The sequence below is a fragment of the Malus domestica genome, chromosome 06, assembly GCF_042453785.1.
Source record: "Malus domestica chromosome 06, GDT2T_hap1".
NCBI classification, from domain to species: Eukaryota; Viridiplantae; Streptophyta; class Magnoliopsida; order Rosales; family Rosaceae; genus Malus; species Malus domestica.
Window position 1 is genome coordinate 8,447,431 of NC_091666.1, and position 23,392 is coordinate 8,470,822.

Below are 23,392 nucleotides of genomic sequence, written 5' to 3' on the forward strand. Positions count from 1 at the left end.
TGAATATGTCCTGTTAACTCATCCATTACCAACGCAAAAAGGTAAGGACTTAAGGATGAGCCTTGATGTAATCCTAAAGTTATGGGGAAGCTTTCGGTTTGTCCTTCATGAGTTCTTACGGCAGTCTTTGCTCCTTCATACATATCCTTTATAGCTTGGATATATGCTACTCGTACTCCTTTCTTTTCTAAAATCCTCCAAAGAATGTCTCTTGGGACCCTATCATACGCTTTTTCCAAATCTATAAAGACCATGTGTAAATCCTTTTTCCCATCTCTATATCTTTCCATCAATCTTCGTAAGAGATAGATTGCCTCCATGGTTGAGCGCCCTGGCATGAACCCGAATTGGTTGTCCGAAACCCGTGTCTCTTGCCTCAATCTATGCTCAATGACTATCTCCCAGAGCTTCATTGTATGACCTACACAACCTCAGGATAATCCCCAAAATTTTAAAATAATTTTTTGAAGCCCCACACGCCGCCACGTGCCGGCCAAGGCACGGCCAGACGCGCGGTTACACGCAGGCCACGCGCCGCGCATGTCGTCTCTTACCTTGGGTTCGCCGGGGTTCTTCGCGGTCACCGCAGCAACTTGCTGGAAAACTGGGCATTTTTCAAATCGATATATCTTTGTCATTTCTTCACCAAATCTCATGAAACGAAAGCCAAAATGAAGCTTAGGAAGTAAGGAACCAACCCTTACCACTTTCAAGCCTTAAAACTCACGGCATTTCACCAGAGAAAACTCGATAATCCGGCTAAAAGGTGAAACTCCGTTCTACTGCTCCCCGATGTCCAAAATACCTCAACGTTGCACTCAGAGCATCGTGAGGACGTTCTAAAGCTCACTATGGTCCTGAAATTCAAAGAAAACCTTCCGTTTAAAAGTTGATGAATAGTGACCATCTCGGAGATTTGATTTTTCCAAGGTTTTCTCACGTTAAACTTCAACCAAAATCATGCCAAATGACTAAAGAAATAGACTAGATACCTTTTTGAACCTTAAAATGGCGTGAAACCTCGACAATCGAATTGGTGCTACTATGCTTCAACGGAGCCCTCGTGGTTTCTGGGTTTTTCGAAGGTAATTCGACCAACTAAGGGTATGGTTGGGTTCATACTCTTGCAAGGAATGTAATGGTGGTCCTGGAGCTTGATCTGTGAAGGAATGGAGGTCAACGGACTGCGTCCGTACGATTTGCAAAGAGACGAAGAGTTCGAAGGGAGGAGAGAGAATGAGTCTGAGAGAAAACGGAAGAGAGAGAGAGAGAAGTGATGTGGATGTGTGTGTGGTCCAAATACAACTAATCTCAAACTAAGGAAAACTTAGTTCCAATTGGTTCCAATTATTTAGGACATAACATAATTGGCCCAATTTCTTAACCCAAAACACAAACACACCCACGCTCAAGGGCATTTTTGTCTTTTCACAACCCTTTCCGGGACGGGTTGTGACATTACCAGTTTACCCCTCTAATTAAAACACATGAATAAGAAATATGGGGTAAAACTGTAATTTCACACAACCACATTTTGCTTTTTTTTTTTTTTCAAAAACCTCACATACATGTAATCCTAACATATCTCTAATTAAAAATAAAATAAAATAAAATAAACTTTCCACTCCCACATTCTCTATCACTCTCTTCCTCTCTCCTATTTCAAAAATAAAAATAAAAAAATTTCTCACACACTTTGTGTGTGCCCATATGCTAGTATATTTTATTCTAACTCATGTTTTGGTTTGTTTCAACTTTTTTTTTTTTTTTTTTTAGAAGTGAGGTTTGTTTCAACTTAACATATATTGTATACTTTAGATATGTATATATATCCTATACATTTTAAATGTATGGCTTCCTTTCCAACCTTTTTCCTATTTTTCATTAGATTGTGCTAGAAGTGCCTAATAAGCACTCTAGTTGTTGACTGTTGATATCAACAATCTAGGCGTGGCACGAAATCATTTTATGCACATCTATAGGAATTAAATTAGAGCTGCTTGTAACCAGTCTTGCAGTTGTACGTGGCAAGTGAGATGTCAAGGTGTTTATCATGCAATTGACACCACTTGCTTGCATAAACTTGATCTTTACGTTTTCGGATTGTGTGGTTATCTCTTGACATTTTACCAGCCAATCGTGGATTCGTTGTAGCTGGCCACTTTTCCCATAAATAGGAGAGCATTTCTTCATTGTTTTACAATCTCCAAAGGGAGTAAAAACATGCAGTATGTAGTTCACCTAGAGAGAGAAAGGAGAGAGTTTAGGGTTAGAGAGCTCGAGTGTGGTGATCGGTAGATGCTTGTCTTTCTGAGGTTTGATTATAGAGGCAAGTGGTTTATGTAATGTGTTCAAAATATTCTTATTTCAGATAACATGAAAATCATGAGATATCATGTAATTTATTCTATTTACAAATCTCGATCTATTTTGAAATCAAGCATTTTTTATTTTGTGTAAATCGCTTTCAATGTGTGCATAAAATTCTATGTGGAACTGTTGAGATTATTCATGGAGCATGAGAACTTTAGTTTTAGGTTATTCGAGGGATAAATGTATGGCACACGGGGACATTAAGGAAGAATAACTAATTTAAGGGTCACGTGGTAAGCTACATATTCTGAAAGGGTAACCAACACGTAATGAAACGATGTGATATGGCACTACGTGGCTAAAGCTTTGATATTATTATCACATTTTATAGTTTGTGTAAAATGGCACGGATGACGGTCATATGTCATATTACATATTCTACTCAGGGTGACGGTGGTTGTTACTCACCCTTCACTCTTTTTATTTCACATATGAGTTAACTTAGCAAGACAGGGACAAGACAAGCTGAGTTTGTGTTAAACGGAGAGTTTAAGGGTTTTACTTATTTTGTATACCTTGTAAGGCTTTTGGAGTTTATTATTTTATAAGAGAAATGTGTTTTCGGATTTGGTTTTAATTTTTACTTGCGCACCAGGCACGTGGTTATTTTATTTTATTTTTCCACCGACCCTTGGTCTGAGGCGTGACAAGGTTGTACTTTCACTCCTTGTATCGCTCAGACCACACTTGCTTTATGTACTCGGATATACCCGGCACTTCCACGTCGATCTCTAAAATTTGACCAGAAATAGGCACAAAAAAAACAAGTGTATTAGTTTCTAATGCACTATATGCTCTAAAAAAATACACTAAATAAGTGAAAGAAATAAAAATACTAAATAAAACAAAAAAAGCACACTTACCAAGATCTCTTTATTCATTTCCTCATGCACGGTTGGCGAACTTTTTGCAGGTAGGGACGAGCATGTTGTGAGTTAACAAATTGTGACTTTCACATCTACTCACTGATGTCGTGGATCGTAAACGACCATAATCTCAGCTTGCGTTATGTGGGCGATCTGTAACACGTGATCCGGTTCGATGGCAATCCTTTACAGTTCCACCACATTTTCACCTTCTTCACCTTCTTCTCCACCTACGGTTGGAAATTCTCAGTCTCCTGTCGGACACATGCCTGCCATCTTTGCTGACCGGTCATTGTGAACCGAACCGAACCGAAAATAAAGGGACGACTACTGGTAATCCACCGTGATGACATATGTGGAAAAACAACCACAATAACGAAACAATAAATCACTGTAATTTCAAAAAAAATATATTAAATGGCATTATTTAAATTTCTTTTATTTTCTGCAAATTTATAATATATCTAATATTCTTCCACCCTGAACGATGAATTTACAAACTGAATTCAATCACTGTACGAGGTGTTTGCTCCGTACTCCGAGGAGGTTTTAGGTGATTGCGGATGAATTCTCTTAGTAAACATTTTGGTCATCATCGGTATCCTCATCATCATCATATCGTGGTTCTAGCAAGTCCGGAATATTTCTTATGTTGTATGAATTTTACTACCACCCCTCCCTCCTTGGATCATTGAGATAGAATACTTGTTTTTCCGTACTTGCGAGGATGTAGGGATCATCCTCAAACCACTAGGTGCTTGTGTTGATGGATAACAAAAAATTATCTCAAATTACATTGCTTGAGTTGTCTGGATTCGCATCATACCAATGACACTTGATCAGCATGACCTCCTTGTGCATTGTATATAAGAATCAAACCACACTTATAAGTTGCCGAAGACAAAACTATTTGTTTTGTTTTTTTTCACGGGACAAACTCTCCATTGTTTTGAGTGCACAATTTGTCGTCTCGTTCCGTTGAACTTGGTTCATGTGACAGCTAGAGTACATTTTTTTCTTTAACGGGACCACATGCTTTTTCCAGTATTTTCTTTGTCGAACAAGCGATTTGTCGTTTCTCAACTATCTCATCTAGTAAGATCCAAAAACCACTATATATATAATTTAAAAAATACTTACCTGCTGGGTAAACCAACTTGGAAACAATTGTTTGTCTGTTTCAACCTAATTTGAAGGATATTGGGTTTTCATCAATACCTCATGATGTTCGGGGAATGGCTACACTTCGTCGTAGTTGTTTAATATGAGCAAATGAGCCACCTTCAAGTCGCCATCTTTGAATGGTTCAGACGAAGGTCCTTCATCAAATGGTTGTGCACGTTGAACAAAGACATAGTTTTTTAACCCGTTCATGCTCGTCAAAATTGCTAGGGCGCTTGTGAAGGAAGCTTGAACATTCCAAAGGTACATCACACAAAACCTACTAGGGCTGGGCACGGGCCGGGCCGGGCCCAATTTTGAAGGGACCGGACCGAACCTAGGTTCAAATGAAACGGGCCGGGCCGGGCCGGGGATTACATTTTGTAATATAGGAACCGGACATTACCCGGCCCGGTTGAAACGGGCCGATTCGGGCCGGGTCCACGGTCCCTTTTTTTTTTTTTTTTTGGTTTGAAAAAAAAATTGTACAGATTGCAATCTGCACAGATTGCACAGATTTGCAAATGGGCATAAAGAGTGAACAATTAAACAGAGTGAACACAAGCAGGCAGCACAATTAAACAGAGTGAACACACAACACACAAATTGTTGACCGACAAAAGACCAAAAAGGCTGAGAAGTTTTCATTGCTGTTGGTAAGTCAATGCCATCGTCTGAAACTTTATCACTACCCTGAGGGGGTTCCCTTCCCAGGACCAAAAATCAGGACCTGGAGTCCTGGTTCCTGAAATTTCCGATTGAGGCACTGGCACAACTACACTCTAATCTGTGCTCCTGCTGAAATTAAAATTTTTTGATAACGAAATGCTCAAATTACTGACATGCTAGTTATAAGAAACAAAAACAAAAAGTATTCAATTCAATTTGATCACAAAATTCAGATGCTCATCCACTACCTTCTGAAAAAATACCAAATCAGCATGCCATTACTTACCACCCCACCATAACTTAAAGTTCTACCCCGTATATGTTACAAATTCACAACTCTAACTTTTACAAAGCCATTTACAATTTGATATAATGCGATCTCCGTGAAACAATTAGGCCATTTACATTTTACAATTTGATATAATGCGATCTCCGTGAAACAATAATCCCATCAGCATCCAAAACATATGCAGGATATCAAACTCTAACTTTTTTGTTCTTGGAAATTCTGGATTTCAATTAACAAATAAAACTATACATATCTTTATCTTCATTACCCCAAATTAAAATCCCATATTTAAACAAACAATCAGAAATTCAAATTGCCTAATTAAAAATCAAACACAATGTCCAAATCTTTACCCGGTCCCTTTCCTCCTTCGAAACCTCCAGAATCTTTTGGAACTCCTCGCTCCTCTTCTTCTCCAATTCCTCAACAGGCTCCACACTCTGATCATCAACATCGATTTTTGCAGAGTCGAGGGAAGATAACTGTCGAGGGACTGAGGTCTGACCGTCTGAGAGTTTGAGAGACAGTAAAAGTGAGAGTCGGGAATCGGGATGAGAGTCGACCAATATGTTTGATTTCAAGTTAAGAAAAATAAATAAAATCAAAGTTTTAGCTAGGATTCTGAGTGAGCAGAGGCAGAACCGAACAAGCGCTGCGGAATCGGCCGATTCGAACAAGATTGGGTGGTCAGTGCTGCGCAATCTTCGTCTTCTCCGATGGTGAGGTGATGTGGTGTCGTGACTGTCGTCGTTGTCGAGGGGGAGACGAGTGTGAGTCTCGGCGGCCCTGTTTGGGATTTCGAAGAATGAAATTTGGGGGTGGGTTTTGGAGAGTGGGATGGAATCGATGGATAATGGTTTAGGTTTAGAGATTGTATATAGTTAGAAACGGGCCATCCGGGGCCCCGTTATTTCAAATCCTAGAACTCGGCCCGCCCCTTAAATCCTAATCGACCCGCCCCGCCCCGCCCCGTTTCTATTCTCAAAAAATTGGAACCGCCCCGTACCCGCCCCGAACCTGAATTACCCGCCCCTACCCGCGGTTCCTGTACCCGTTTGCCCACCCCTAAAACCTACTGTTGCGCTTGTACTAGCCAAGCAATTTGAGAACAACGTACTGGCAATATTACCTCTCAAGAATATTAACAAACATATTAACAAAATTACCTCTTAGTTGGATACATCCAACGATGATGCACCTACCCAACAAGCTTTGCCTCATCTGGCAGATGTATCAAAAGGTGAACCCTACTCATGAAAAATGTCAATGGATATATTTGCTCTATCTAGCATAAGATGTACACAATTCTTCACTCATGTCATCTAAGTCCTACTTTCACAATGTTTTTGAATTGGTGGAAGCATTGAGACAAATATACAATCGTCTCAACAATTTCATTGTCTAAGTACGGCCGAATACCAATTGGAAGGAACTACTGCAGTAACACATGACAAACATAACTCTTCTAACCCAACAATGTATCATTATCCATTTTAACGTGACTTGATATATTGCTAGCATACTGATCTAGAAATTCCATTTTGCAGGCTTGAAAGTACAATTTGGCTTGTCTCTTCTTGTATTTACCATTGACACATTCCACCAACAGGTTAGGTCTTATCCCTAGCCAATCAAGTCTTCATGGTGTTCTTTAAATTCCCCTCCTCAATAGAAGAGTCATTCCTACCACATTGTCGTAAATGTTTTTCTCAATGTATGGGATTCACAATGCGTCTAATTTTCAACATAGACCAGTATTTTAATTCAAAGAATATACTCTTTCTCACCCAATTCAGATGTTCCTTTAGTCTCGGTCCTTTCCTGAATTGGAGACTACTTAACTTGGACAATATGTCATCTTTGGACCATTCCTTTGGTCAATGGTCCAGGCTGAACTTCATTTTCTTATCAAATGCTTCAAGCTCGCTGCGCTACTCGCAATCTCATGATTAAAGATGTATCATTAAATGACAATGTGCCTTCAGACTGCAATCAATCAGCTACATATTTCTTGGATATATTGTTTAAGCGTGTAACATTTAATGATACAACTTTAATCAATAATTGTTAACCTTAAACTAAACAAGATTAGTTTAACATGCGACATGTTCGTAAAGTAACATCTCATGATTGACTTGATGGCATATTTCCAATCACATGAATGAGCATGGTTGCAAGTGGAGGCACCTGGTGACCTCCTACCAATGCGTGCGGTTAGCGTGGACCATTGACTTTTTTACGAATTCAACTCTGGGACTCCTCCTACGATATTCGACCTACTGATTCAAATCAAAACTCCATTTCTCCAAATTCAATTGTTTTAAGTGAGTTCGACTTATGGGTACATGCATTGAATTTCTTTTGTGGATGGTGAACTACGATTGACTTGATCGCTTCATAGGGTACGTAGGCAATTTAACTCCGAAGTTAGATGCAGTCATAAAATTAAATAAAAATTAAATGTTGTATTCATGCCCTAGAGTTTGGGTGTGACATTAATTTATTTTGTGATAGGAGCATATTTATAAGACGTTGTTATCTTATTTTTTTTGCGTTTACTTTAGTTAATTTCCATTTATAATAGTAATTTAAGTTATTTTCGTATTATTGTAGGTCCAGTTGGTAAAGATGACAATAAATAGTCAAATTGAGCAATTTGGAGTAGTTTTGGACAAGGATTGGATAGCATACGTGGATAGTATATGGGCTGGACGTTTTTGGTGTTTAAAAGGTTTTAAACACATGCTAAAATTTGGAGAAATTAAAGTTGAGACTTGGAAGGCAAGGAATTACACAAGAAAGAGGAATCCTAGCTGGAGAGAAGTTTAGTGGCTTGTTTTGGAGCTCAAATAAAGTTGTTACTTGTTTTGAAGTCCAAATAAAGAATCCAAGATGAATTTGGCTTGTTAGAAGACCAGGAACATAATGGAAAAGGAATTGGGATATCTAGCCTGATTTAGAGATGCCAAATAAGGCAAAAACGTGCAAAATAAAGGCTAAGTTGCTGGGATCACTTTGGAATATCTTGCAGCCTCTTTTACCCCATAAAAATTTTCCTTTTAGCCACTTTTACATGCCCTTTTTATTCTAGAAAAATTACACAATTTGGAGGATCTATTTTCCTTTCTTTTCATTCACTCTAAAGAAAGCCCTAGCCATCCCCTATATATATATATATATATGAAGTGTCCTGCAACATTTGAAGGGTGCCACGCCTACCATTCATCCATTGAAGTTGTTGGAATTTTTAGAGTTCTTTCTTTCTTTGTTTTAAGTTTCAATGTTTATTTTATATTGTTTTTCAGTTATGATGAACATGTGTAAGTAAGTTTCTTTTTGGCTAGAGGTGGATTTGAAGGCATGATCATATGTTCTATACAAATTAATTACATCCAATTATTGTTTCATAAAACATTAATGCGATTTACTTATCTGCTTTATAGAAAACTTATTCTTGTATGTTTATTAAGGATGCATACCTAGTTTGCATGCAGGGATTTGATGCTAGAATCAGCAGTGAAGCCAAGGTGGGGGCAATGGGATTCCTTAACCTCAATAACCTTGCACCGACAGCCCCAAACAAGAAGAAGAAGAAGATGATGCTCCATTTGTTAGCCATCACTCCATCAGTGCCTCTTCTTCCCCTGCTAAATTTTCCCACCACTGTGAATCTATCGGTTGGCAGCCTCCAGATCATTAGGTCCGCGTTTTCGTCATGCCCTGTCTAAGGCATCGAATCGATCGGCACTCTGTCGTCGTCACATAGGGATTTGGATTATTTGGACTCTTCAATGGGTCCCATACACTTTGCTCGACCCCTTTATATAGACATCGTTTGTGAGCTTCTATGCCGAGCTTGGTAAGTTGTGCAATGTGCGTAAGGTGTTTGAGGAAATATCTGAACTATGTGTGGTTGCGTGGAATGCGATGATTTATGGGTTTGGGAATAATGGGGATATGGGTTATGCTGTTTTCCTATTTGAAAGCATGGTGGAAAGGGACATGGTTTCATGGACAAGCGTTATAAATGGGTTTGGGAGAAATGGGTGTTTTAGCGAGGGAATTCGGTTTTTTCTGATGATGATGAATCATGAGAATGTGATGGGTTGTTTTGTGAAGCCAAATGAAGCTACTTATGTTTGTGTGCTTTCTTCCTGTGCTAATTTAGGTAGGTGGGGATCTATTTACTGGGGCAAGCAAATAGATGGGCATGGGTCTGAATCCAGTGTCATCGAAGCTTTTGCTCTCAGGCCAGATGCCGATGTTCAGTACTCCAGTGATGATGTCACTGACCGAGGGTAAATTTATGACCCCATCGTTGTAAATTTCTGGCTCCACCACTGGCTAGAATATAAGGGAATTCCACCTAATCATTATGAACTTATATTTGCAAGTACTAAAACTCACTAGTAATGATTGAGTTAAGTAAATCCTTGGTAGGAGTATCATGTTTTTCATAGTTACGAATGTTTTGTCAATGCTTATGATTTTCATAGAACTTAATGATCTTCAAGATGTATCTCTACCATGGTTTTCATAGTTACAGAAATTGAGAAGAATAATTTGGTTGCATCCTGAGTCCAATTCATTGAACTTAAGAAAATATGAGAATTAATTAGTGTTGTTCATAGTTAATTTGGGGCATTGTCATTCATGGTTTATAGGAAGAATAACTGGAAATCGATTTGTATGCATATGATTCATGTGTGGAGAAGAATCCTCTAGTTATCCTTCAACCATATTTCATTCACACCTTAGTTTACTTGCTGCCATTTACTGTTGTTTTAATTAAATTCGTCCAAAATCCCCCCAGTCATTGCTTTGTTGTTAGTTTAACTTAGTTTTCAGTTTATTAAGTTTAATTTGTGTTGATTAGCATCCCTTCTAATCCCTAGAATAGAACAATCCATACTTACTCATACTACGGTGATCAAGTAAAATCTGACCATCAGTTTCCTGCAGCTGGTCAATTTTCCTCTTCATGTTTGTGGCATAATTGTGTGCAAGCTTGTGCAATTGTTTATTTTCATGCTTGAGTCCTCTAATCTCCTCTTTGAGACTCTATATTTCAGCCACCAACGATTCAACGTGACGGGTTCGAGCAAATAGGCGTTGGGCCATGTTGGACACAGAACCCGCACACTGCACGCTAAGAGCCAGAGACTCCTTAACCGCCAATTCATCAGACCGTCTAGCGAGCAGTCTGTTATCTCTGGGGGTGACAAGGTTCCGGGCCACCACCGCAGCGGTCATGTCATTTTTCATCACCGAATCCCCAACGGTCAGAGGACCAGTAGGGGATATGAGGGACGGGCGCCATATGTTGTCTGGAGAAGGAGGGGCTACTCCTTCACCAAGGTTCAAGTCAAAACGACGGTCGGAAGGGCCAGACATTTTTCAGAGGTGTTAAAGAAAGAGGAGATCGGACAAGTCAAGATCGTAGAAGTGCAAAACGGGAGTTTTTACAGGCAGAAATTCAAGAGTGCTTTGAACGTCCTGCATACCTCTATAAAAATCAGCACGCTATGGGATTTCAGAAATCGAAGAGGTGAGCTCAGAAATCGAAGAAGCCATTCGGAGATCGAAGAGGCGCCAGCTTTCTCAAAAGTTGGGCTTGCTCACAAACCACCAATTCCAGATACCGAAGAGTGTCAACTGTCTCAGCCTCGTCAGCACCCATCACACGCAACTCAGCTTTGCGAAAATTACGGGTAGTCTGTCAAAGCACCGATTCCAACCATCTGTCTCTCTCATCCTCGTCAGCACTTGTCACATGCAATCTCTGCCCTCAACGAAGCTCAGAACTCGAAGCGTAAATTCCGGATATTAAAGAGGCCTCTGCTTTATCGAGACGTGTCAGCATCTGTCAATTTGCACATCTGCGTTGCATAAATCATGCGCAATCTGTCGAAAATTTTTGGAGAAGTGGAATGCACGTGAAAACTACTGTTAAATTATCCCAGGCTTGCTGACACGAGTAATGGAACAATGCCTTCCCAACCATTAAGAAAATTCTATAAATGCTGAACTTCAAAGTGAAGCAGTCTCATCCAACTTTTAGCCTCACTTAACCCTTCATCCTCTCTGAAATGGCTTTCCAACAAACCCTCTCAAGTCACTCTGTATTTTTCATCCCCTGGGATACCCCTGCAAACAACCCATCTAGAGCACAAGTATTTCATATCATAAAGGTTGAGAGCACGAGTATCTCATATCATGCTTTCTCCCTGTCCTTTCTCCAGCCAGCACCTGCTCTCGAGTACTCATCATCTTATGCTTCCGCTTCATCTCTCACGTATAAGGGAAGTGAAGATGATACCTCGAAGCATGTGGAGACAACGTGCTGATTCATCCTCAACTAGGGACAAGGAGAAAGAAAGCAAGAGGTGGGCACTTGGAAAGATTGAAGAAAGAAACAGACCAACACCTTTACCTCGTGCCCGCCCGTCGTGTAGAAGAAACAAGCAGAGAAGAATGCAGCTTGCACAATCAACCCAGCACAAGGAGTCTGAGATGAAGAACTAAAGAAGCTGCCACATCTGCTTGGAGAACAAATAAGGAACTGCAACATCACCAAAGAGCAAAGCTTCGCTGTACAATTCCAATCCAGTTCAAGATCAAAGCTGTGGAAAGTCAACAAGATCAACTATCTCCAAAACCAGATTTGCGTTCTTAAACTCTACTCTGTCTGGTTTTTACTTTGCCATATTTGTCATGTTTACTTGTCGTTTGTTATTTGCTTGTTTTTGGTGTGAGTATATGCTTGAAACATTGAGGACAATGTTTGATTTAAGTGTGGGGGAGGTAACCATTGTTTTGCATGAAATTCGTAGAAATTTATCACCCATTACTTCTAGTGTTGTTCCTTGTTGTTTTAAGTATTTTTAAGCTGTTTTGGAGTGTTTCAGTGTGTTTTGACATAAAAATCCGAAAATTCATAAAATTTTGAAAAATTGTTTTTGAAAATCCAAAAAAGAGTTGTTTTTGTGCGCTTATTTGTGTCTTAGGGTACCTTCCAACACAATGATGAGGATTCGGTTTGTAATTGCATGACTGTTAAACAGAGTTATAAACATGGATGAAAGTTTGATTTACTCTTTATTTATGCGTGGTTGTGGTTATAACTTATGAAATCACATGTAATCATAAAAGAAAAAATTAGTTTTTGTAACATGCTTGAAGGAAAGAACTCAAACTAACGCTACAACCTTGTGAGACTTGAGCTTAAACATTTATTTGGAGAGTTAAAATCTGTGCATTCTTGTTTTCTAAAGTCGTTGCATGATCTCATTATTCTTTGCTTGGTTATTACTTAGAAGGCATTTCATCATTTAGTTCCAAATGCTAGAACTCATGCCTATTTCATTCAAAGCATGCTATTGATTTGCATAAAACATATTCAAGATGAAGTTGTGTAGTTACCACCACCAAAGCCAAACTGCCATGTATCCCATATCGTTATATGTTTAAGTTAACCCCATTGAGCCTTGATAGCCTACATTCTTTGTTAAACCACATTATCCTTACCTAGCCTAGTTTAGGACCATCCATACCCTTATTCTTGAAGCATAGTAAAGCATGATTCAAATTGAATTTCTTTTGATTAATGTATGGCAGAAAACAAGTGTGGGGGAAGTGTGAGTTATTATGCTTGTTAAAAAGAAAAGAAGAGTTGAAAAAAAAAAAAGGAGTTGAAAAATATGCGAAAAAGAGTTTTAAAGTGTTGCTTGTTGAAGAAATGGTCCAAAACATAGAATTCGGCCCTAAATATTGCTTGAATTTTCCCTTCGTGTCTAAAAGCTGATTTCTGCAATCTAAGTGAATTCTAAGTTTCAATTTCATTACTTTACTTGCTATTGCTTTAAGAACGATTGTTATCCTTATCCTTCATTTGTTAGCCATCACCCCAAGCCCCGTTACAACCCTTAACTTCATCTTGAGTGTCATGCGTTTCAATATGTGGAGTTTGAAATTGATATGAGCATATGGTGTCACTGGTTCTCGCATCTAAGTAGTAGCATTCCATTCATGAGATCATATCTAAACATGCTTATTAACTCCAGAAATTGCTTTCTTTGTGATACATATATGTGAGCGTTCGTTTTCATATCTACATCAATCTTCTCACATATAACTAGTATAGGGTGTGTAGTTAGAAAATCTGAGTGAAAATTGAGTGCATATCTTGTAAGGAATTGAGTGGTTTCTCTAAAGCATGTTACTACATCAAAAACATTATTTTAATCGATTAATTGTGAACAAGTAAGTGGTGACTATGATTAAGTACGTGCTTAAGTGTGAAGATGACTCAAATCTGTGGGGATAATAATTTTTAACATGTCATGTGCATTGGAAATCCCTGAGGCAAATGTTGGAAGGTTTAGGTTGTGTTTTTTTTTTACTTTGTTTCGTTTTATCTCTTTGTTTTGCTCGAGGACTAGCAAAAGCTAAGTGTGGGGGAATTTGATAGGAGCATATTTATGCGACTTAGTTGGCTTGTTCTTGTGCATTTATGTCGTGTTTCCTTAGTTATTTTAATGTTTAAAGTCATTTTCGTGTGTTTTCAGATTTTATGGACAAAGTAGGCAAGAAGATGCATTTTGGAGCATTTTGGAGCAAAATGGAGCTTGGAATGCATGTCACATATTTGGGCCAAAGTGGATGGACGAATTTGAGAACTAAAGAGGCCAAGAATGTGAAGAATTATGGTCCAAAAGATGAAGAACTCAGCCCAAAAATTTGTCACCCCAACTTGCCTTCATTGCCATGCAAAACAACATAGAATTCCCTTTGGATTCCCATGCCATGCTTGATCACTCTTGTCCCCTACATAATTTCTGATTTCATGCTTCAATTCATTTAATTATTACACTTAATTGCTTGATACCTCTTGTTCCCTTCACCCACAAAATTTTATACAACTTTCACAACCATAACATGCACCAATTGATGCTCCATCATTCACATTTGGAATCTCATGCCTTGTGTACCACATGTTGCTGCACCTTTGACCCATTTATTGACACATTTTCACCTCCCTTTCCATCTCTATGCAATGTACACAATCATTCATGCCCCCTAGCTACAAGACCACTCCATTTTACCCTTCACACTTTGCATCATCACTTCATTTTCACCCTTGGACCATTGCACACCACATACACTCTTTGCCGTGCATTCTCCCTAGCCTAACCTGATTCTCTAAGGTTTTTGGGGCCTATATATACATGTTTACACCTCTTGGCAAAGGGTTCACACTCTCATATTCACCATTCATCACAGAAATTCGTCCATACTCACCCTAGGTAGCAAAACACCCCAAAAACACCATTCTAGTGCCTAGAAAACATAACAGCCACTCCACCTTCTTCCACCCTCTTTGCCTAGTTCTCCACCACCCTCCAACCCTCAAACACTCCTCCACACTTACCCTAAACCTTTCCATACCATTCCCCATCCATTCTACATCATAAAACTACCCAAAAATCCGTCCACAAAGCAATCTGCCGCAAGCAAGCAAAGGAGAATTCTTGGATGCACTTGCTACCCAAGTTGGAGCATTTTAGGTGTTTTCTTTCCTTTGATTTTAATGTCTAATTTTATGTATCTTTGCTTTGTGAGTATGAGGAACTAAACCCCTCTTAGTTAAGGGGTGATTCGAAACCATGTTCATACTTGCAATATGATTTGATTACATCCAGTTGTGATTCATAAGTTGTGAATTCAATTTACTTATCCGATCGTATAAAAAATGATTTGTGTATGTTGGTTGAGAGTGCACGCTTAATTTTCATGCATGAATTTAACGCTAGAATATAAGAGAGTTTCACCTAATCGTTATGAACTTATATTCACAAGTAGTGAAGGTTGCTAGTCACAATCACGTTAAGTAAATTCTTGGCATAAGTTTCATGCAAATCATAGTAACGAGTGCCTCGTCAATGCTTATGTTTTTCATAGAACTTAATGATTCTTGCTTGTATCTCTATTATGCAATTCATGTAGGGAACTTGTAGGGAATGTTTTGGGTTGTCGTATGCAATCATCCAATCCAATAACTTGTGGAAAAACTGAGGGTTAATTAGTGCAATTCACGGTTAATTTGGGGCGTTGAGTATTCATAGCTTATCGAAAAGCAACTGGAAATCGTTTTGTATGCAAGTGTGACATGTGTGGAGAAGAACCTCCTAGCTAGCCTTCCAGCCATAAGTTTCATTCAAATTCATTTTACAATCTGTTTTGATTCACTTAAATTTGTCTAAGAATTTGTTTACTTTGTTCTTGTCTTAATTTAATTATTTTCGTCCAAAATCAACCCCATCTTATTTCTTTGAGTCATATTAATTAGAACTTGTCTTAGATTATGTTTTTAAGTGTTTTAGTTCATTAGAAAACCAAAATTCGTCCAAGTTTGTGTTAGAGTCCCAAAACTGCCCAGATTGTGTGTTTAAGGTAGTTTTGAGTGTTTAGGGGCTGTTTTGAGTCTTTTGGTTTGTTTTAGTGTTTTAAAGTATAGTTTTGCATTCTTTGAGTCTAGTTAGTGTTTTAAACTTTGTTTTTACGTTTTCAGGTCAGTTTCCAAGTGATTTAGCAATCCCTCCTAATCCCTGGCCTAGAACGATCCCTACTTACATACTTTACTACAATTGATAAAAAGAGGGTTTAATTTGTGTGCTTATATATTTCGCATCAAAGCACCTAAGGCTGAGAGCATCATCTCTGAAATTGTTAACAATGCTGCTACTTTTGAGTCTTCGTCGCAGTACATTGATGAGCCACCTATTCCAATTCCAATTCCCATTTCAACTAATAGGTTGTTACCTTCTTTGGTTAAGGTGCCCAATCGAATCCAAGATGGTGGGAGAATTTACATTGACATTAAGAAGCTGTTTGGACCCGATTTTACACTATCAGCCCGAGTAATCAAGGCCGTTAAGTGAGCAGAATTTTAGACCGTTGGATGATGAAGTAGTTGAAATAATTTTTAATTATTATTGAGAAATAATATTGTGAAAATCATGATATTATCTCTTAGTAATATATTAAATTATCTAAATCCCAATTGAATTCAGATAATGAAGCATCCAAAGTGGGATGATCTTCATAAAAGTGCAAATGATGCTCTTCTTTTAATGATGTTTTGTTTTTAGCTACATGGATGCATCTGAGCGAAAATGAAGGAGGCCACAAGCAACAACATGTTCCAATAAATGGGTGATAGGATTTGCATGGATTTTGTGTAAGTTGGAAGAAAGCAAGTGGCATGCATGGCTGCACTCAGACAAATAAGGAGGCTAATTAAAGAGAAAATAACGGTCTTAGATAATGATGACAAGCCTAGGTAAGCTAGCTATGATGATAAGAAGACTTTTAGTTGGGTAGGCTTTTATGAGGTTTGGAAAATCACAAACATTTATCTGAAGGATATTCCTTGTTCTCTGACGCGGATTAATTTCAATTTCGTGAAATAGAGTTGCAGTTGGACTCTACAAAATTATCTGGCCGTGCCAAACAAGTACATTAGCCCTATAAATACAAAGGCAGTGGCAACGAGAAGACCTCTTCTAACTCAACACACAAATTGCCCTGTGCAAACTGTCGCTCTACACGAAACCTCCCAACAACCTTGAGATTTTTATTATCCTCTTTCGCCAACACATCTTCAGTTTGGACAAACAGCACTATGAAGGCAACCGACGACATCTTCAGTTTGGATAAACAGCACTAGAGCCGTAGAATCAGCCATTCAAGGGGCACCTTCAGTTTAGATAAACAGCACTACTTCTCAACCAACTGATTACCTATCCAAGTCTTGGCCAACAAGGATTTTTCGAGTCTTTGTTGGTAGAGGTCATCTCATTAGCCTTCTCGGCGGAGTGAGGTGTTACAAGTTACTGGGCTCGGCATATTGAACACCTAGTTGTTTATGATTAGATATTCACAAGTAAGTTTTAGAGTTTGGCATTCTGACGGCCAAACTACATTCACCATCAAGACATACATCTCTTTTGAGTATTTTTGTCCGTATAATTTAGTGCCAGTTCGGCATGCTTATACTCTTACGAATATAATCACCATGACCGAACCCTGCACCAACAATTCGTGAACTTTGTAAAACTAGTAGCCTTGTCTTCAGGCTCTAGAACCTGAAGGCCGAGACGTGTTCCTTCCTCGGCCACAGTCGCAAGATCGAGAAGTCAGTAACACAACATCAACATGTTTTACTCCCTGGCAGAACTTGGCCGATGAGTTGGCACGCCCCGCATACAACTGAAAGACGTAGTTAGCTCATTAGTTACTCGGCATGCGCGCCATGTAGGCTTGGTAGTTTTTAGGGTCAACAGAAGCTCAACGCCACAATCAGGAAGGATCATTATCCCCTTCCATTCATAGATCCAATGCATGGAAGTTTTAAAGAGCATTTCATGGAGGATGTATCCCTCCATGCTGCAGCCATAGTGAAGCTTAAATGGAGGTATCGTCGGCCTAAAAGACGTTAAAGCAAGTGCTTCTTAGGAGGCAACCCATGTGTTCAAATAAAAAGACAATGGAATTTCTGGCTCCTACAACCAGATTTGCTCTCTTTTACCCTTCTCTTTATTGTTTTTACTTTGCCATGATTGTCTTGTTTGCTAGTTATTTTTTATTTTTGAAACATTGAGGACAATGTTTGGTTTAAGTGGGAGGGAGGGTAAACAGAATGCTTTTCATGACTTATCTTCAAATTTTACCACCTATCACTACTAATGTTGTTATGCACTATTTTAAAGTGTTTTATTGTGTGTCATAAAAACAAAATTTGAAAAAAAAATAAAAAAAGTTTGAGAAAAAACAAAAAATAGTCATTTTTGTTACTTGTTTGTGTCTTAGGGTACCTTCCAACACAATAATGAGGATTTGGTTTTTAATTGCATGACTGTTAAACAAAGTTACAAACATGGATGGAAGTTTGATATGATCTTTGGTTAATACTTAATTGTAGTTGTCATTTATGAATTCACATGTAATTACAAAGAAAAAAAATCAGTTTTTGTAACATGCTTGAAGGAAGAAACTCAAACTAACGCTACAACCCTGTGAGACTTGAGCCTATTCTTTGTTTGGAGAGTTATTAATCTGTGATATTCTTGTTTTCTAAAGTTGTTGCATGATCTCATTATTTCTTTGCTTGGTTTCTACTTAGAATGCTTTTTCATCAGTTTAGTTTCAAATACTAGAACTCATGCCGGTTTCGTTCAAAGCATAAAATTGATTACATAACAAATAACAAGATGAAGGTACTTAGTTACCACCAGAGCCAAAAAGCCTTATCCCTTACATATGTATTGTAGGTTTAACCCTTTTTTGAGCCTTATTTAGCCTATTTTCCTTATTAGCATGCATTATCCCTACCTAGCCTAGTATAGGAATATCCATACCCTTGTTCTTAAATAATAGTGAGCATGACTTATTGGGAATTCCTTTTGATCTACGATTTTCTAAAAACAAGTGTTGGGGGAATGATTTGTTCTTTTGAATCCAGTGAAGTAGTGTTTATGTTTTATGTTTCAAAAAAAAAAAAAAAAAGAAGAAGAAGAAGAAAAACGTTGAAAAAGGAAATAAAAGTTGAAAAGAAGTGAGAATGAGTTCATAAGTGTTGGTTGTTGAAGAAGGCTCCCAAAATGTGAATCTGACCCTAAAGTTTGTATGAATCTCCCTTCTTTTTTTTCTTTTTTTTCTTGTTTTGTTTTTTTTTTTTTATAGTTGGGTGCTGCAATCAAAAGTTGCCTTCTAAGTGTTGATTTCATTACTTTGCCTACTATCACTTTAAAAACCTTTGTTTATCCTTAACCTTTCTTTATTAGCCAATACCTTAGCCCTGTTACAATCCTTAGACTTTTATCTTGATTGTTGTGTGTTTCAATATGTGGAGTTTGAAATTGGTACGAGCATATGGAATTCCTGGTTCTCACTTCTAAGTATTGGCACTCCATTCATGAGATCATATACATGTTTGTATTAATAATTCCAGAAAGTGCCTTCTTTGTTATAACATATGTGAGTGCTAGTCTACATGTTTACATCAATCTTCTCACGTATACTTAGTATAGGTAGAGTAGTCAAAAAATTTGTGTGAAAATAGAGAGTATATCCGGTAAGGAATTGAGTGAATTATCTAAGGCATGTTACTACCTTCAAATGTTGTTTTAATTGATTAAATGCGAGCTAGTGAGTGGTTACTATGGTTAAATATAAGCTTAAGAGTAAGGAAGGCTAAAATCTATGTGAGAAGTGATTTTTAACATGTCATGTTTCATTGAAAATCCTTGAGGCAATTGTTGGAAGGTTTAGGTTTTGTTTCTTTTTCTGTCACATCCCGGCCCTGGCCCCCACCACATCCCGGGCTCGACTCCGCCGTAGCACAATATTGTCCGCTTTGGGCCCCGACCACGCCCTCACGGTTTTGTTTCTGGGAACTCACACGAGAACTTCCTAGTGGGTCACCCATCATGGGATTGCTCTCGCGCGAACTCGCTTAACTTCGAAGTTCCGATAAAACTCAAAGCCAGTGAGCTTCCAAAAGGCCTCGTGCTAGGTAGAAATGGGAATATACATATAAGGCTTACAGGATCCTCGCCCCTGGGTGATGTGGGATGTTACATTTTCTTTGTTTTGCTCGAGGACTAGCAAAAGTTAAGTGTGGGGGAATTTGATAGGAGCATATTTATACGACTTTGTTATCTTCTTTCTTTGCATTTACTTTAGTTAATTTCCATTTATTATAGTAATTTAAGTTCTTTTTGTATTATTGTAGGTCTAGTTGGTAAAGATGACAATAAATAGTCAAATGGAGCAATTTGGAGCAGTTTTGGACATGGATTGGATAGCATGCGTGGATAGCATATGGGCTGGACATTTTTGGAAGGCAAGGAATTACACAATAATGAGGAATCCTAGTTGGAGAGAAGTTTAGTGGTTTGTTCTGGAGCTCAAATAAAGTTGTTACTTGTTTTGAAGTCCAAATAAAGAATCCATGATGAATATGGCTTGTTAGAAGACCAAGAACATAATGGGAAAGGAATTGGGATATCTAGCTTGATTTGGAGGTGCCAAATAAGGCAAAAACATGCAAAATAAAGGCTAAGTTGCTAGGATCACTTTGGAATATCTTGCAGCCTCTTTTACCCCATAAAAACTTACCTTTTAGCCACTTTCACATGCACTTTTTGTCACAGCCCGTCCCAAAGTTTTACACTCATGATTGTAAATTGACGGAATTGCCCTTAAACGTGATTAAGATATGTGAATTATATATTGGTGAAATATATGTTCCTAAGTTATTTGAAGATGGAATTTTGTGATTTGGGGTTGGGTAGGACCACACACCTCAAATCCCTCCCTCTTTCCCGTACCCTGTCTCTCTCTCTCCTCGCTCACGAAACTCTCAGTTCTCTCTCCCTCTCCTTCGAGCTCACACGGACCACCACAAAACCACCCTAAATCTATACCAACGACGAATCTAAGACCACCATTGGAACCCTGAAGACTTCATGAGCACGATGGTATCCATTTCAGGTAAGTTCTACTTCGGGAAAACCCTAGTTTTTAAGGTCCCGTGTTTATGTACTGTTCATGATCTTTTAAATGGTTACGATTTAGGCTAAAACAAGATCACAGCGAGCTTAGTGAGGTCCCAAGGAAGCTCGGAGTGCTTCGTTGGGAGTTTTTTGACGTAAGAACACGGAGATCGACAAGTTCAAAGTTTGGCCGGAGCTTTCGAGGCTTTTTCCGGCGAATCTCCGGTGCGTTAGGAGTCGAGGTAGGTATAAATCTCTTCGTCTCGTCAAGTACTACAACTTTCCTTTTTTTCACTCAATTTCGTTGAGTATTGAAGAAGTTATACTCATTTGAATCTTACCCAGTTTCCGGCGACCTCCGAGGCTTTCGAGGCCGTTTCCGGCCCAACCACGGCGAACTAGGTGTTTTGCAAGGTACCATTCTCTTTATCTCTTCAAGGGCTACAACTTTCGTTTTTGAATCACTTGATTTCGTTGAGAAATGACAAAGTTATGGCAATTTGAAAAACGGCCGCCGGAAAAACCAGTCCGGCGACCCAAGGAAGAAGAAGGTGCGCGTGGGGGCGCGTAGGTGGCCTTCCTTGGCGCGTGGGGGCACGTGCTACAGTAAAAAATTATTTTAAAAATATGTCAACGTCCGTGACGTCGAGTAGATCACTGTGGTATATTCATATACCCAAATTGACCACCGTATGAGAAAGTTATTAAGGATTGTTGGTTAGGTGTTCGAATAACGTTTTATAGTTTCGCATTAGGTGAAAATGTGAATTGATGATCCGACCGTTGGATCATCACCAAACTTTGATACGTTGCAATACGTAATATTTGAGGATTATTGGAACTTACGGATTGGGAATCCGAGTTACGGATCTTCCGGAATTGGAGTTGTAAGTTCATAAAATGAAATGTAAACCGTCACTTAGTTTTGGAAATTGACGGAGATCCGACCGTTGGATGGTAATGAAATTTTAGGATGTTATCCTAGAGATATATTGTGGACCTCTGGAAGTTATGGATTTAAAATCTGAGTGTGGATCGAACTACGTAGTGACGTATTTTATATAAGTTATATATTCTATCGATATGAATTCTAAGGTTGGATTTGATTACTGTTCTAGGCGGCGATCGTCATGACGCCTTGATGTGTGGTGCTAGGGAGTTGTTGGACGAACTCCAGGTGAGTGGGCAGTTTTTTTTTCCGTATATATATATACTTGACGTTTTCCCAGAAATTGAATTAGAATGAAATTATGTTTTAAATGAAAGGTATATAGAATTATATGAAAACGTGAATTGAAAGGTCATGTATAGAAGTATATGAAATATATATGGAAATGTAAATTGAATTGCCATGCATGAAATGATATGAATCAAATGATATGAATTGTTATATGATGCATATGAATGAATGGTGCGGCGGACGCACAGGTGAGTATCAGGTGAGTATTTAAATACTGTTATGATGATGTTGATATATATTGAGCTCAAATCCTGCACCATGGTTTAGTGCTTATAGTATTCACCGCATCGCACGCTCGCCTTGGATCCAAGTAGATGCTGGTCGCACAGTCCACGCGGAGTGGGTGCGACGGGCCAGTCGTAGAGTGTTAGTGAGATTTCGACTGGTGGGTGACCTTAGATTATGTGCACAGATGATTGATGAGAAAGCACTAGAGCGTAACTTGTGTGCAGAAGGCCGGACAGGTCACAGAGGTGACTCCGGCAGAGTGAGAGTGATAGATTTTGAGCTCTAGGTTCAACCGGGCAGGGCTATTAGAGGGCCTCCGTTTGATTACTTCCTTGCACCTGATATGATTATTGTTGATGCATCCATACTTAACTGTTGAATTAGACATGGCATGGCATATTTGTACTGAAAAATGTTGAGTTAATGAATTGAAGTATTGAGAATATATATGTATATTTATATTTTACATTTCTGGGAAAGTATACAAGTTTTACGGAGAGGGGTTACAATGTTTTGATGAAAAGTTGGATTTGAAAAGATTTGTTTTACTGACCCACTCAATTTTGGTTTTGCGCCCCTCCAGGTTCAGGAATCACAAAGGTGTGGTGACTACGAGGAATTCGACGGTGTTCTGACAGATTGGACAAAATTAGGACTCACCTTCGGGTGTATCAACTTATAAATTGTATAATTAAAGCTTCCGTACTGTGCAAATGGTTACGTCACTCTCACGTGACGGCCAGCATGCCCTCCTTCGGGACGGGGTGTGTCACTTTTTATTCTGGACGAATTACACAATTTGGAGGATCTATTTTTCCTCTCTTTTCATTCACTCTAAAGAAAACCCTTGTCGTGTCCTGCAACGTTTGAGGGGTGCCTACCATTCATCCATTGAAGTTGCTAGAATTTTAAGAGATCTTTCTCTCTTTGTTTTAAGTTTCAATGTTTATTTTATATTGTTTTTCAAATCTAATGAACATGTGCAACTAAGTTTCTTTTTAGCTAGAGG

The 23,392-nt window shown here is 38.7% G+C and overlaps 1 long non-coding RNA gene across 1 annotated transcript; it reads left to right on the forward strand.

Annotated features, from left to right (window-relative positions):
* Positions 1–21,258: 21,258 nt before the first annotated feature.
* On the forward strand, positions 21,259–23,084 carry LOC139197259 (uncharacterized). Its single transcript, XR_011582497.1, has 3 exons — positions 21,259–21,329; positions 22,034–22,092; positions 22,967–23,084. It is a non-coding gene; the product is annotated as an uncharacterized lncRNA (long non-coding RNA).
* Positions 23,085–23,392: the final 308 nt, after the last annotated feature.